At 39.0% G+C, this 14,483-nt stretch overlaps 1 protein-coding gene across 12 annotated transcripts in view; it reads left to right on the forward strand.

The window, feature by feature from the left end:
• TMCC1 (transmembrane and coiled-coil domain family 1) overlaps positions 1-14,483 on the forward strand; it is a 155,650-nt gene that overhangs the window by 15,757 nt on the left and 125,410 nt on the right. The window contains exon 1 of one of the 12 annotated variants that reach the window (XM_070776887.1): positions 12,493-12,628. The exons of 10 other annotated variants lie outside the window; for them this stretch is intronic. The gene's annotated coding sequence lies outside the window, so the exon portion shown is untranslated. Of the gene's footprint in view, positions 1-12,492; positions 12,629-14,483 lie in introns of those variants that run through there. One more of the 12 variants, XM_070776892.1, reaches the window with a different exon arrangement.

Consider the following 14,483-nt stretch of genomic DNA (forward strand, 5'->3'; position numbering starts at 1 on the left):
CTTGACTAGATGGACCTTTGTTGGCAAAGTAATGTCTCTGCTTTTTAACATGCTATCTACATTGGACATAACTTTCCTTCCAAGGAGTATGCGTTTTTTAATTTCATGGCTGCAGTCACCATCTGCAGTGATTTTAGAGCCCCAAAAAATAGTCAGCCACTGTTTCCACTGTTTCCCCGTCTATTTCCCATGAAGTGATGGGACCGGATGCCATGATCTTAGTTTTCTGAATGTTGAGCTTTAAGCCAACTTTTTCACTCTCCTCTTTCACGTTCATCAAGAGGGTTTTTAGTTCCTCTTCAGTTTCTGCCATAAGGGTGGTGTCATCTGCATATCTGAGGTTATTGATATTTCTCCCGGCAATCTTGATTCCAGCTTGTGCTTCTTACAGCCCAGCGTTTCTCATGATGTACTTTGCATAGAAGTTAAATAAGCAGGGTGACGATATACAGCCTTGACGTCCTCCTTTTTCCTATTTGGAACCAGTCTGTTGTTCCATGCAGCACATATTAGGCACTCAGTAAATATCTGTTCTCTTCTAGGGGTTAGAAAGTCAGTTCTAGCCTTTGCTGCCAGCTACCTATGTAAACTGACTAGAATCTCTGTGTGTGGTAAGTCTCTCAGTCGTGTTTGACTCTTTGCGACCCCGTGGACTGTAGTCTACCGGGCTCCTCTGTCCTGTGGGCTAATAAAGGTTTACTAATAAAAACCATGCAGCCATGAAATTAAAAGACACTTGCTCCTTGGAATAAAAGTTATGACCAACCTAGATAGCATATTAAGCAGCAGAGATGTTACTTTACAACAAAGGTCCATCTAGTCAAGGCTGTGGTTTTTTCCAGAAGTCATGTGTATGAGAGTTGGACCATAAAGAAAGCTGAGTGCCAAAGAATTGATGCTTTTGAACTGTGGTGTTGGAGAAGACTCTTGTGAGTCCCTTGGACAGCAAGGAGTTCCAACCAGTCCATCCTAAAGGAAATCAGTCCTGAATATTCACTGGAAAGGCTGATGCTGAAGCTGAAACTCCAATACTTTGACCACCTGATAGGAAGAACTGACTCATTGGAAAAGACCCTGATGCTGGGAAAGAATTGAAGGCAGGAGGAGAAGGGAACGACAGAGGATGAGATGGTTGAATGGCATCACCGACATGATGGACATGAGTTTGAGTAAGCTCCGGAGTTGGTGATGGACAGGGAACCATGGTGTGCTGCAGTCTATGGGGTCGCAAAGAGTCGGACACGACTAAGCGACTGAACTGAACTGAATAAATGAATCAGATGCACTTTCCTAAGATCAGAGGATTTCCCAACTACTCACCCAAATGTTGAAAATGTTAGTCATTCAGTAGTGTCCGAGTCTTTGCTACCCCAGGGACTGTAGCCTGCCAGGCTCTTCTGTCCATGGCGTTTCCCAGGTGAGAATAGTGGAATGGGTAACCTTTGCCTCCTCCAGGGGATCTTCCCAACCCAGGGAGCAAACCCAGGTCTCCCATATTGCAGGCAGATTCTTTACAGTCTAAGCCACCAGGGAAGCCCAATCTCATGTCTTATCTTTTAAAATCATTAGAATCCTGGCCCTGATTCTGTGACTCAGTTTATTCTTAGCTTTATTTTTAAAAATTTAGTTTCACTTGGCCTTCAAGTCAGTTTCTTGAAAGCAGGCAAACACAGAGTCACCAGATAGACTGAATTGGAAAGTACCGTGAAATAACCCATTCTCTGTGGCTTCGGTTCTTTCCTTGGCCACATGTTCTTCCTTCAGTTGAGTTACCTTAGATTTTCTCTTCATTTTTAGTTGGGACTGGCTGTTTATTAACAAGAAGATTTCTTAGCACCAGTCCAAACAGGGTGGAATGGGAGCCTCATAAAATGACGATCATTTTCCCAGTCATGTAGATCCCTAAGTGGTGCCGTGTGCAGTATAGTTTGGGTTCTTGGGAATACTGTTTAAGCTTTTTTGTTGTTGTTGTTCCAATGTTTTCTTAAGATAGGTTTAGAAAAATTTGACCAGTTGACCAAAGTTTTAAAAAAATGTCATATATGTTTTTCCCATGTTTACATATGTCATATTTCAGACAATGAATGTAAACGCATTATGATTGTCAATTTCAATCTGATTTTATTTAGAGTTTGTTTAATTTCTTTTAGTACCTAGAGAATTTACATGACTCTTTCACGTATTCTGAAATAAGAATTGCCTTTTTCTCTTCTAGCTTGCAGAATTAACTTTCTTTTACCGTGTTTTAGTAACTAAACTTTTCTTTTTCGTGGTCCTAAAATGAGATGACAGACTTGGCCATTTAAAAAGTAAACTAGAGAGGAGAGGGAAGAAAGGAATAGGTGAGGGAGATTAAGAGGTACAAACTTCTAGTTGCAAAACAAAATGTGTCATGGGTGTGAAATGTAAAATTGGGGGAGTATAGTTAATAACTTTGTAATATCATCTATGGTGATGTATTGTAACTAGATTTATTATGGTGATCAGTGTAAAATGGACTATAGAAATACTGAATCACTGTGTTGTATAACAGGAAATAACATAGTATCGTTGGTTATACTTCAGAAACACAAACTCATAGCAAAGATGAGGTTTGTTACTAGAGGTGAGGGGGATGGATGGAGGCGAGGGGGCAGTTGAATAAAGGCGGTCAAAAGGTACTAGCTTCCAGTTTTAGATAAGTACTAGAAATGGCACCCCACTCCAGTGTTCTTGCCTGGAGAACCCCAGGGACGGGGGAGCCTGGTGGGCTGCCATCTATGGGGTCGTCGCACAGAGTCGGACATGACTGAAGTGACTTAGCAGCAGCAGCAGCAGGGATGTAATGTACAACATAATAAATATAATTAACACTGCTTTATGTCACATATGAAAGTTGTTGAGATGGTAAATCCTAAGGGTTTTCATCCCAAGAAAAAAATATTTTTCTCCTAGTGTTTTAATTTTGTTACCTATATGAGACGATGGATTTTTATTAAACTTACTATGATAATCATTTCATGATGTATATAAATCCAATTATGATGTATATTATGCATTCTTCAAATCCATGAACATGGTATATCTTCCCATCTGTTTGTGTTGTCTTCAGTTTCTTTTGTCAGTGTCTTACCGTTCTGAGTTTTTAGGGCTTCCTGTGTATAGTATCATGTTGTCTGCAAACAGTGACAGTTTTTCTTCTTCCTTTCCAGTTCAGATTAATCTGAAATTCCATCCCACATGGATGATTACCATTATAATTTTGTAAACATTCTTCTATACATGTCTCTTTACAAGTATATACACATATAGATGTGTATATATGAAGTAATTTTACATAAATAGGACAGTATTATAATGCTGTTTTTCTTTTGCCTCAGGCATAGGTTTTGGAGATTTTTGTGTCAGTAAGAGACCAGTGTTAAAGATGGTATATTTCTTTTTGGACTGTGTTTCATGGCTTATCTTATCTCTGAGTGTTCACTTACCAAGTAATATTTTGATATTTATTCAGTTTACCAAGGAGACTGCTGAGAAAAGAAGGTACTGACTGACTGATAGTTATAATTCTGATTATAAATTAAAATAGTAGTGCTATGGGACAGATAAGTATGAGGCTTTACATAATATGAACAACTTTTTTTCCAGAGTATAATTATCACTTTAGATAAGGTGGATCCAGCTTTTGTGTGGACAGAGATAATAGGTGTGGTGTGATGAATAGAAGGCTGAATTCAACTTTGACTATTCCACCTGTTAGCTCTGAGATATTAGGCAAGTCTCTTAATCCTTTTTGAACTTTGGCGATGCAGACAGTAAAGAATCTGCCTGAAATGCAGGAGACCTGGGTTTGATCCCTGGTTGGGATGATCCCCTGGGGAAGGGAATGGCTACCCACTCCAGTATGCTTGCCTGGAGAATTCCGTGGGTCACAAAGAGTCAGACACGACTTAGCGACTGACACTTAACCATTTTAGTATTTAGTTGCTTTGTTCATTAACTGAATAATTGACTTCTCAGATCTAGTCCAACTCTAAAACTTTATGACCATAAAATAAGAGCCATCTTTTACCTTGGTTCATTGAGGTGTAACCTTTATACTTCTATCTGTCTTACTCAAGACGTGTAAATGGCCCAAAATGAAGGCCAGGGAGTATAGTCCTGAGACCCTTAGAAAAACCACAGAATGAAGCAAGAGGTAGCACTGTGTTAGTTTTTAGAGGAGGTGTGAACCTATGAACTTCTTTTGCATTCTTTGCAATTATTTCACAACCAGTTCTAGATAGAAATATTTTTCTTATTTGTGAATAAGAATATGGCATTGAGGATGTAGAGGCTGTTGATTTGGTCGCTCAATTTTCTAGCCTTATTCCGAGTGACTTGCCGGAATTGGTTATGTCCTCTTTGTTTTCCTGACTTTTTTTTTTTATTCTCAGTAGAAAGATCTTGAGATTCAAACTCAATTGTCTGTGACACACATTGGTTAGATCAGTGATAGAAGAGAGTTGGAAGACCTGTTTTTCTTCTTCATTTTGACAGAAGAAAATAAAGTGAATTGCTTTACTTCTCCATGCTTGATTCTTTTTACTAAAAGAAAACAAAATCTGACTCTTCTTACCTCCCATATCTTGGAATAATGAGGTCATTCTTTGGAATCTTTTAAAAAATGTCATGTAAAAATTTTGAGGTATAATTTCTAGTAAACGCACAAATCTAAGATGTATGCATAGCTTACTGAATTTTTATATGTGTATGCTGCTGTATATGTAATCAACCAGTCAGTTCAGTTAGTTCAGTCGCTCAACCATGTCTGACTCTTTGCAACCCCATGGACTGCAGCACTCCAGGCTTCTCTGTCCATCACCAGTCAGATCAAGACTTAGAACATTTTCCTGTCCGTAGGATTCCTTCATGCCCCTTTCCAGTCACTCTGTGCCCTGCTTAGAGCGTGCTTTGTGTAGAGCACACTTTGAGTGCTCTATTATTCATCTTAAGAAGCGGTTGAAAACAAATCTTGACATCGTTTATGTTTGATCAGTAATCTGAATCTTGAACCCTGTAATAAAGTGTGATCTGTAGATAGTAAGGTCTTTAGCCTTTTAGATAAGGCATAATTGTGTTAAAGTGCTTTCCTGTGTGTATGTGTGCTTAGTTACTCAGTTGTGTCCAACTTTGCACCCCACGGACTGTAGCCTGCCAGGCTCTTCTGTCCATGGATTCTCTAGGCAAGAAAACGAGTGGGTTGCCATTCCCTGCTCCAGGGGATCTTCCCAACCCAGGGATGAAACCCAGGTCTCCTGCGTTGCAGGCAAATTTTTTACCACTCAAGCCACCAGGGAAGCCCACAGAGGGAGTAATTTTACATTGATAGAGGTAGTGTTGTGCATTTTCTTCTTTTCTTCTCTGTGTAGACTTTTTCCTGAAAATTTTTGGGTTGTCTGAAAGTAAATTTATTTGGAACGTTGTAGGTAAGTGGGAAAAGGAAAGCTGGGTTTGGCTAAGTGAACGATTAAGTTGTTCCAGTTCTGTGAGTTCTGTTCTTCTAGCTGTTTCGTTTTGTAACCCTGCAAACAAGGCCTAACCTCATTTTTTACATCTCATATTTATTCAGTGTGGTTTTGTCTGAGGCACTGTGTGTGTCTTTCTAAACTGCTGCGGTGCAGCTTTAGGTTACCTCATGCTTCCACTATATGTATTACATGATTTTGTCTACTAATTTGCATATTTGTATCTTTCATTTTAGAAGTTGTAGATTTATGGAAAAGTTAAGCAAAGATAATATATAAAGTCTGTCAGGCTCCTATTTTCCCTGTTGGTAACATCCTGTAAGTTTTATGGAGATAAATTTGATGTATTTTAAAATTTGCCCATTTGAAGTGTACATTTCCATTTGAAGTGTACATATACATTTTAGTATATTCACAGAGGTGTACAACCATCACCACAATCTAATTCCAGAATACTTGCATCATCCCCCAAAGAAATTCTGTACCCCATTATCAATCCCATTTCTGCCCTCCCCTTAGCCCTTGTCCTAGGTAACCACTAATCTGTTTCCTATCTCTGTGGGTTGTCTCTTCTGGACATCATATCGTATAAATGAACTTTTATACTGTGTGGTCTTCTGTGGCTGGTTTCTTTCATGTAGCATGTTTTCAGAGTTTATTCATTCTGTAGCATGTGTCCATTCTTTTTCCTATTGCCAAATAACAATTCTGTTGGATGGCTGTGCCACATTTTTTCATTTTGTAGTTGATGGACATTAATTGATTCTATTTTTTGGCTATTGTGAACAGTGCTGGTATGAAATCTGCATACAAGGTTTTGTGTTGACCACATACACCTGCCTGGAGATGGAATTATCAAGTCTTGTGGTAGCTCTGTGTTAAGGATTTTTGAGGCATTGCCTGCCTGGGCCCTTTTACATTTCCGCCAGCAGGGTAGGATGGCTCAGGTTCCTCTACATTCTCTTCAGCACTTGTTACATTGTCTTCTGATTTTAGCCATCCTACTGAGTGTGAAGTTGTATATTACTGTGGTTTTGACTTGCATTTCCCTAATGATTAGTGAAAGTCACTCAGTTGTGTGTCCGAGTATTTGCGACCCCATGGACTATTCAGCCTATGGAATTCTCCAGGCCAGAATACTGGAGTGTGTAGCTGTTCCCTTCTTAAAGGGATCTTCTTAACCCAGGGATCGAAACCAGGTCCCCCACATTGCAGGCAGATACTTTACCAGCTGAGCTACCAGGGAAGCTCAAGAATACTGGAGTGGGTAACCTATCCCTTCTCCAGGGAAACTTCTTAACCCAGGAATTGAACCAGGGTCTCCTGCCCTGCAGATGGATTCTTTACCAGATGAGCTACCAGGAAAACCCAATGATGAGCTACCAGGAAAACCCAATGATGAGCATCTTTTCATGTGTTTATCAGCCAGTTCTATATCTTTGAAGAAATATTTTTCAATTCTTTGCCTGTTTTTTTAATTGGATTGTCTTAATCGTATATAAAGTTTTATTTTACCAAGGAGATTGTAAATCAGTTGAAAGATTATAAATCACTTGAAAAGTTCTAGCCTTAAACAGTAGTTTTTTAAAACTGGGGTATAGTTGCTTTACAATGTTGTGTTAAAACAGTAATTTTTAAAATAATAATTATTTAGTGTTTTTGCTTGCTTTTATTCCGTCCCCCGCTTTTCTGAAAGCACTCAGAATATCATGCAAGTCAAAGTCCCATAATAAGTGCATTTGGTTTATTTTCTCCCTGATTTGACTACACAGAAAATCAAAGATGGCTGGGAAAGCATGTTTCTTCAAATCTTAGATAGTCTACATTCCTTGGTTAGTGGAGTAAAGTTTTTTTTTTCTTTTTGGAGTAAAGTTTTTTAAAACTGTTTTTGTTGCTTGCTTTTGTGAGAAAAGTTTAGATTTGTACAGCAAATATAAAAATGACCCAGAGATATATAAATTAGAAAGTTATAATTTCTATAATTTATAGTGATAACCAGTGTTACAATTTTAATATTTGCATGATAGACTGATGCAAACATACCTATAAATACATACATGTATCTGGATAACAGGGTACATACTGTTTTGTTACGAGTTTTTTCCCCCACTGCACTTAGCAGTATATTATGAACAGATTCTAATCATAACAATATTTTGTGGAGTTAAATTTTGACATCAAGTTATGAAACATCTATTTAAATGGTTGTTTCTTAATGATGATCAGTTGATTTATGAAGATAGGAGGGTAGGGAAATATTTAAATGTTAAACCTGTGTATTTTTCAAATCATTGGATTCTTTTGTAGATTAAATTAGCTAATGGTAATTATTTTCTACTTTATGTCAAGAAGTATCTGCTTTGGCATCCAAAATTGTTTTTCTAGTTATCATTGGTAATGGATTGATTAAAAATTGTACAGTTGCCCTGATGTATGCAGATAAAACTGCTGGGTACTAGAGTTTGGATTATGGTCTTGATGGTTATTAATGGAAAGTTTGAAGTCTCTTGGAAAGTTTAACATGTATCTGTTGAGCACCAACTGTGTCAGGCAGTGTAAAGGGGGCAAAAATTAAATGATCAAAGTCCTAGAGATGTTTGTTTTTCCAGCAGGGATGGGGTGGGTGGGAGTGCCAAACTGCATTAGAGCAAAGTCAAAAGGTAAATTTCCTGGAGTGCTGATTTATTTTTGTAGTTTATTTTATACTCAGATTATTTGCATTTCCATGTTTATTTCATAATTACTGTTTTTGCAGTACATTTAAATGATAAAGTGATAAAAATAATTGTTAGGAAAAAGGAAATGTGACTTTGAAACATCACTTTTCTTCTTGAATATTTAAGGCATTAATATTGTTAAAATAATATTGTCCCTGAAAATTTTGCAGTTTTTATGGCAAAGTGAATGAAATTATACTATGAGCAAACCAAAATCTCAGACAAATTTGAAATAGGGATTATAGGATTATTTTTGTTCTTTTAAATCACTGCTATCAGATTATTTTTTTATCCCCACTTTGTCTTGTACTATATTTATATTGAATTACTGCTTTGACAGTATGAGAAGAAATAATGAAACACATTTTTGCATATATATATATGTATGTATACAAATTTAAATCAGGTACCAGGTTCTTTATAGTTACTTAAACTAAAAAATCATTACAGCTATCAGAAAAAATCCTAAATTGGACCTCTACCTGTGATTAAGAAAGTCTGTTTTTTCCAACAGGTATGTTGGAAACCAAGAGGCAGTCAGGCAAAACAAGATAATTAGGGGTTTGCATGTTTAACCCTTCCATTCTTTTTCTCAGCCACTTAGTCTCCATACATGCTTGCAGGTGTTTATATGTGAGAACATGAAAAAAAATTTGTTTTGATTCTGACTATTGCAAATAGTGGACTTCCCTTGTAGCTCAGTTGGTAAAGAATCTGTCTGCAATGCAGGGGGCCTGGCTTCGATCCCTGGGTTGGGAAGATCCCCTGGAGAAGGAAATGACAACCTACTCCAATATCCTTGCCTGGAAAATCTCATGGACAGAGGAGCCTCGTGGGCTGCAGTCCATGGGGTCGCAAAGTGTCAGGGATGACTGAGCGACTGACACTTTACTCACTCACTTATTGCAAATAGTAGTCCTTATGAGGCCTCTTCTCCTTATAAGGGCATTATGTAAAATGAGAGATTATACTGCAAAATGATTGTTGTTATTTAGTTGCTCAGTCGTGTCTAACTCTTTGTGACCCCACTGACTGTAGCCCACCAGGCTACCTGTCAGTGGAATTTTCCAGGCAAGAATATTGGAGCAGGTTGCCATTTCCTCCTCCAGGGGATCTTCCTGACCCAAGGACTGAACCCATGTTTCTTACGTCTCTTGCCTTGGTAGATGGATTCTTTACCACTAGCACCACCTTGGAAGCTACTCTAAAATATTGGCTGTTATTCCCTTTGCTGTACAATATAATCCTTATAGTTTTTTTTAACCTAATAGTTGTGCTTATTGCATACCAGGCTGCCCTCTAAGTGTTGGCCATTTAATCTTCACAATTCTGGGAGAGTAGATACTGCTGTAACCCATGAGGAAATTGAAGGTTAACAAATAAGTTGTGGTTGGTGCTGCAATACTCTGAAACCTTTTCTTTACAGTCTGGATATGTTTGTACTTCACACATTTGCAGACTTACCACATCTTTGCGAAAGATTTCTTCTGTCAGTTTCCAGCAATAGGTTATTGGTAATTTTATCTGATTACCTTTAGAGGGCTTGATAGATTTTGGGATAAGTAAAAGTCCAGGAGCAGTGCTTCAGTCTTATTTCTTTGTTAGAAAAATTTGGAACATATGATAGATGTTGGTTAGGTAAGCTGGTGGTGTTTTATAAATCCTCTATTTTGTCAATTCTGAGAGGAATGCCTTTTTTTTTTTTTTTTGGCATCATAATGTGTCGATATTGTGTGCATTTAATATGGTAGCATTTCTCTTCAAAAAGCTGTTATTTAGGTATAGCTGTCCTCCACCCGCTTTAGGTGTGTCTGTTAATCAGTTGATGAGATCTAGCATCAAGGCAGTACAGTCCTGTTTTGACCATTTGACTCTGTTCTACCTGACAAGCACTATCAGCCTGTCGTTCTTGGCCCCGTGCATGGTCTTTGCCTGTTCAGTGCTGAGAGCTAGATTTCCTTTTAGCTAGCTAAGGTTGAAGTTGCTGTGGGTTCCGAGACTTGATTTTGTATCCTCACTTTTTTCTTTAGACTTCCTGTAAGGCTATCTTGATGACTCAGAGACAGATGGACCTATGTGTTTTGCCTTACTAGCTACTGCTAATTGAAGTGAATCAGCTACTTGAGGGGATAAGTTAGCAAACACTTTCACTGGAAACAGGACCTGAATTAAAACTTGAAAGTCCAAGGGCAGTTAATGTTTATTAGATACATCCAAAACATTGTTTTATTATGGGAACACACTTCTACCTGTGTCCTTTTTCGTTTGGTCATGTTGAGGATGCTATATACATGGAGTCATTTGAGATTTGCTTTTTTTTTTTTCCCCATTCACTAAGCATACTGCCTTTAACATCTACTCAGGTTTTCATGTATGCAGTGTGAGCAGTCTTTCTGCTTTCTTGCTGAGTGGGATTCCATTATACGGATGTGCCAGAGTTCAGCATTTGTCTGTTGAGGTGTGTTTGCCTTGCTTCCAGTTGGGGTACTGTCAGTAATGCTGCTGTGAACGTTCATGTACAAGTTTTTACATGAACATAGATCTTTTTTTCTGATAAATGCCAAAGAATATGATTGCTGGGGTGTATGATAACTAAATGTTTAATTTCATAAAAAACTACCAAACTTTTCCGTAATAGCTGTACCATTTTATACTGCTACCAGCAGTGTAATGAGCCTACTAATATCTTCTTATTGCTTGTTCATTTTTTGTCACATAAATGGTGCTGAAAATTTTATGTCAGAAAAATCATAAAAAATAAGATGTATGCATTGACATAGTTGTTTTAACCAGTATATACAGTTGCTCTCAGGAGATTAAAATTAGTAGTTCTAGATTGTTTGCTCGGGCAGTCTTTTGTTGATCTCATTGAAGTGATGAATAACTGAAGAATGAGGTAGGTTTTTAAACTGAACTTTCATGCTATATCATTTGACCATTTTGGAATCTACAGAACTGATGCTTCTTTCTCTTTAATTCTCCTAATGTCTCTAGAAATGTGTATCTTTCCCTAAATTGTTAATAATTTCTGATACTACAACTCCTGTTTATTGTAGGATACCTTATATTTTTTCATTCATTTGCCTTTTTATTTTGTCATGAATTATTTTATCTCCCCTTTTAATGACTTGATATGGTATTGAAACTCCAGTTAGAACTGTGCTCACTATCAGAACAGGCAAAACAGGCAAACAGGTTGCCTAAGCAACCGTATCTATACACAGGCCTCACTCAGTCACTGAAATAGCATAGATTTTTTTAGGCCAAGGGAACTATCCAAGAATTTTGTGAATACACACACATTCACACATGTATTAATGTTTTTTCTTTTTCAGATTCTTTTCCCATACAGGTTTCTACAGAGTATTGAGTAGAGTTCTCTGGGCTATACAGTAGGTCCTTGTTGATTATTTTATACATAGTAGTGTGTATATATATATGTTAATTCCAAACTCCTCATTTATCCTCTCCCCCCTTTCCCCTTTGGTAACCATAGTTGGTGTTCTAAATCTGTGACTTACTTAATTAAACAAGAGTGGTGTTAGTAGAGAGGATAGAAAGGAAATAATTCAAGAATATTTGAGAAGCAAGGTGATCATTTTGTAATGTAAAGAAACATCAAATCACTAGGTTGAACTCCAGGAACATACATAGTATTGTAGGTCAACCATACTTCAACAAACAGACTTACAGAAAAAAGATCAGATTTGTGATCACCAGAGGTGGGGAGAGGGTAGAGGATTGGATGAAAGTGGTCAGAAGGGTCAAACTTCTAGTTATAAGGGCTTACCTGATAGCTCAGTTGGTAAAGAAGCCGCCTGTAATGCAGGAGACCCCAGTTTGATTCCTGGGTTGGCAAGATCCGCTGGAGAAGGGATAGGCTACCTACTCCAGTATTCTTGGGCTTCCCTGGTGGCTCAGCTACTAAAGAATCTGCCTGCAATGCGGGAGACCTGGGTTGGATCCCTGGGTTGGGAAGATCCACTGGAGAAGGGAAAGGCTACCCACTCCAGTATTCTGGCCTAGAGAATCCCATGGACTGTATAGGGTCACAAAGACTCGGATATGACTGAGCGACTTTCACTTTCTAGTGATAAGATAAATGAGTACTCAGGATGTAATGAGAAACATGATTAATTACTACTGCAGAATGGTAGGTATATGAACGTTGTTAGAAGAGTAAGTCCCATGAGTTCTTACCACAGGAAGAGTTTTTCTCTCTTTCTTATTTTTTAATCTAGATGAGATGATGAATATCAGAGGATGAGATGGCTGGATGGCATCACTGACTCGATGGATGTGAATCTCAGTGAACTCCGCGAGTTGGTGATGGACATGGAGGCCTGGCGTGCTGCGATTCATGGGGTCGCAAAGAGTCGGACACGACTGAGCGACTGATCTGATCTGATCTGATCATTACATGATGTATGTGAGTCATATTATGCTGCACACCTTAAACTTATACCATGAAAGTGAAAGTTGCTCAGTCGTGTCTGACTCTTTGCGACCCCATGAACTATACAGTCCATGAAATTCTCCAGGCCAGAATACTGGAGTGGGTAGCCGTTCCCTTCTCCAGGGCATATTCCCAAAACAGCATCTTCCCAAATTGAACCCAGGTCTCTTGCATTGCAGGCGGATTCTTTACCAGCTGAGCCACCAGGGAAGCCCTAAAACTTACGTTGTATGTAAAATAGCTCAATAAAACTGGAAGAAAAAAAAAGTGGCATTTAGGTGGCATTTGGTGAGGGATAGAGAATGTAGAAGACGGAGAGAGAGAACTCGGGTTTCTCTGTCTTAGGCAGCTTAGTGCCCCTCACAGAAAAAAGGAATGCTGAAAGAAAACAGGTGACCATTTTATTTTGTTTTCCAAGAAGATCGCAAATTAGATGTAGAACTTGAGGTACTCTGTGGTGATACCTGGAAGGAGATGTCTTAATGAGGTGAGACCTCATTGGTTAGATTTAGATATACCGTCTTATGTGGTTCAGTCGTCCAGTCATGTCTGACTCCTTGTGACCCCATGGACTGCGGCACGCCAGGCTTCCCTGTCCATCACCAACTCCGGAGCTTACTCAAACTCATGTCCATCATCCCATCCAACCATCTCATCCTCTGTCGTCCCCTTCTCCTCCTGCCTTCAATCTTTCCCAGCATCAGGGTCTTTTCTAATGAGTCAGTTTTTCCCATCAGGTGGCCAAAGTATTGCAGCTTCAGCTTCAGCATCAGTCCTTCCAATCAATATTCAGGACTGATTTCCTTTAGGATTGACTAGTTGGATCTCCTTGCACTCCAAGGGACTCTGAAGTCTTCTCCAACACCACAGTTCAAAAGCATCAATTCTATGGTGCTCAGCTTTCTTTATAGTCCAACTCTCATATCCATCAGTTCAGTTCAGTCGCTCAGTTGTGTCCGACTCTTTGCGACCCCATGAATTGCAGCATGTCAGGCCTCCCTGTCCATCACCAACTCCTGGAGCTTGCTCAAACTCATGTCCATTGAGTCAGTGATGCCATCCAGCCATCTCATCCTCTGTCATCCCCTTCTCCTCCTGCCCCCAATTCCTCCCAGCATCAAGGTCTTTTCCAATGTGTCAACTCTTCGCATGAGGTGGCCAAAGTACTGGAGTTTCAGCTTTAGCATCATTCCTTCCAAAGAACACCCAGGACTGATCTTGTTCAGAATGGACTGGTTGGATCTCCTTGCAGTCCAAGGGACTCTCAAGAGTCTTCTCCAACACCATAGTTCAAAAGCATCAATTCTTCAGCGCTCAGCCTTCTTCACAGTCCAACTCTCACATCCATACATGACCACTGGAAAAACCATAGCCTTAACTAGATGGACCTTTGTTGGCAAAGTAATGTCTCTGCTTTTGAATATGCTATCTAGGTTGGTCATAACTTTCCTTCCAAGGAGTAAGCGTCTTTTAATTTCGTGGCTGCAGTCACCATCTGCAGTGATTTTGGAGCCCCCCCCAAAATAACTGACTCTGTTTCCATTGTTTCCCCATCTATTTCCCATGAAGTGATGGGACCAGATGCCATGATCTTTGTTTTCTGAATGTTGAGCTTATCCATACATACTGGGAAAACCATAGCTTTGACTAGACGGACCTTTGTTGGCAAAGTAATGTCTCTGCTTTTTACTGTGCTGTCTAGATTGGTCATAGCTTTTCTTCCAAGGAGCAAGTGTCTTAATTTCATGACTGCAGTCACCATCTGCAGTGATTTTGCAGCCCTAAAAAGTAAAGTCTGTCACTGTTTCCATTGTTTCTCCATCT

This window comes from Bos indicus, chromosome 22 (assembly GCF_029378745.1).
Source record: "Bos indicus isolate NIAB-ARS_2022 breed Sahiwal x Tharparkar chromosome 22, NIAB-ARS_B.indTharparkar_mat_pri_1.0, whole genome shotgun sequence".
Classification (NCBI taxonomy): domain Eukaryota; kingdom Metazoa; phylum Chordata; class Mammalia; order Artiodactyla; family Bovidae; genus Bos; species Bos indicus.